Genomic DNA, 2,597 nt, shown 5'->3' with positions numbered 1-2,597 from the left:
AGGCTTTCTAATTCTTGCAGTTGCAACTTCCTTTCAGCTCCGGCTTTCTCAAATCCCATATTGCACTCCTTCACTGCCCAAAAGGCTTTGTGCTTTATCTCAATTGGGAGGTGACAAACTTTTCCATAAACTAGGCGGAAGGGACTCATCCCAATGGGTGTCTTGTAAGCCGTTCTGTATGCCCAGAGTGCATCTTGTAGCCTGGTGCTCCAATCTCTTCTATGAGGTTTGACTATCTTCTGCAATATACGCTTTATTTCTCTGTTTGACACCTCGACTTGCTCATTAGTCTGAGGATGGTAGGTTGTTGCCACTTTATGAATTATCCCATGCTTCTTCAGTAATCCTGTTAGTCTCCTTTTACAAAAATGGGTGCCTTGATCGCTCACGATTGCTCGTGGTGATCCAAAGCGACAAATAATATGATTTCTAACAAAGGAAACAACAGTGTTAGTGTCATCACTGCGGGTAGGAATTGCTTCCACCCATTTAGAAGCGTAATCTACAGCTAACAATATATAAAAATGACCATTAGAATTTGGAAAACCCATGAAGTCAATGCTCCAAACATCAAAAATTTCACAGAAAAGCATAATCTGTTGAGGCATCTCATCCATTATGGATATATTACCAAACTTTTGGCATGGGGAACAAGATTTACAAAATTCAGCAGCGTCTTTAAAAAGAGTAGGCCACCAGAATCCATAGTCTAAAATTTTTCTAGCTGTTCTTTGAGGGCCAAAATGTCCTCCACTCTCAGATGAGTGGCAGGCCTTTAAAATGGACTGAAATTTTGATTGAGGCACACATTGTCTAATTACCTGGTCAGTGCCACACCTCCATAAATATGGGTCATCCCATATAAAATATTTGGACTCACTTTTCAACTTGTCTCTTTGATGCTTAGTAAAGTTTGGAGGGAAATTGCGGCTGACTAGATAATTAGCTATAGGCGCATACCAAGGGACTACTTCAGATACTGCTTGTAAGTTGTCGAATGGGAAATTATCATTTATAGGAGTGAAGGTATCCTTAATATGCTCAAGGTGACTCAAGTGGTCTGCCACTAGATTCTGGTTACCAGTCCTATCCTTAATTTCTAAATCAAATTCTTATAGTAGCAGTATCCAACGTATAAGCCTTGGTTTGGACTCCTTTTTAGCTAATAAATACTTTAGAGCTGTGTGGTCTGAGTACACTACTACTTTAGCACCAAGTAAATAGGCTCAGAATTTATCCAGAGCAAAAATAATAGCAAGACGCTCTTTCTCAGTAGTAGTGTAATTAGACTGAGCGGCGTCTAAAGTCTTAGACACATAAGCAATTACAAAAGGATCCTTACTTTCACGCTGAGCCAGCGTCGCTCCTACTGCATGGGTGGAGGCATCGCACATAATTTCTAATGGCTAGCTCCAGTCTGGTCCTCTCACAATTGGAGCTTGAGTTAAGGCGGTCTTCAGCTTATAAAACGCTTGTTTGCAATCCTCACTGAACTCGAATTCAATATCTTTCTGCAGTAGTTTGGATAAGGGTAGTGCTACCTTACTGAAGTCCTTAATGAATCTCCGGTAAAAACCTGCATGGCCAAGGAATGAACGGACTTCCCTCACAGAGGAGGGGTAAGGTAAACTAGAAATAACATCCACCTTTGCTGGATCTACAGAAATGCCAGTATTAGACACAACATGTCCTAGTACAATCCTTTATTTTACCATAAAGTGACATTTTTCAAAATTCAATACAAGGTTCGTACTAACACATCTATCTAATACTCTAGATAAACTATCTAAGCAAAGGCTAAATGAATCACCATAAACGCTAAAATCATCCATAAAAACCTCCATACAGTCCTCAATAAGGTCAGAAAAAAGACTCATCATGCACCTTTGGAAAGTAGCTGGTGCATTGCATAAGCCAAAGGGCATTCTCTTATAAGCATAAGTTCCAAAAGGACATGTAAAAGTATTCTTTTCCTGATCTTCAGGAGCTATATAAATATGAAAATAGCCCGTATAACCATCTAAAAAGCAATAATGGGATTTACCTGATAGGCGATCAAGCATCTGATCAATGAAGGGCAAGGGGTAATGATCCTTGCGAGTGGCTTGGTTGAGACGCCTATAGTCAATGCAAACTCTCCATGAATTCTACACTCTAGTTGTTAGAAGCTCTCCATGCTCATTTCTTACTGTTGTGATTCCAGACTTCTTGGGCACCACTTGTACTGGACTGACCCATTCGCCATCTGAGATGGGGTAAATGATATTTGCTTCAAGTAGTCTGGTCACTTCTTTCTTGACAACTTCTAAGATGGTGGGATTCAGTCTTCTTTGAGGTTGACGAACAAGTTTTTCTCCCTCTTCTAGGAATATTCTGTGCTCACAAACCTGAGGGTTGATGCCTACTATATCCGCTAGGCTCCATCCAATTGCTTTCTTGTGTTTCCTCAGCACACTGAGTAGCTGTTCTTCTTGTTGGGAAGTGCGTTCCCTTGCAATGATAACTGGAAACTTCTCCTTGTCCTCAAGGTAAGCATACTTGAGGTGTGGAGGGAGGGGCTTTAATTCTAATTTCTGCTCATGGCCAGGCTCTGGATC

Source organism: Arachis ipaensis, chromosome B07 (genome assembly GCF_000816755.2).
Source record: "Arachis ipaensis cultivar K30076 chromosome B07, Araip1.1, whole genome shotgun sequence".
In the NCBI taxonomy this organism is placed as follows: domain Eukaryota; kingdom Viridiplantae; phylum Streptophyta; class Magnoliopsida; order Fabales; family Fabaceae; genus Arachis; species Arachis ipaensis.
This window is presented reverse-complemented; position numbering follows the sequence as displayed.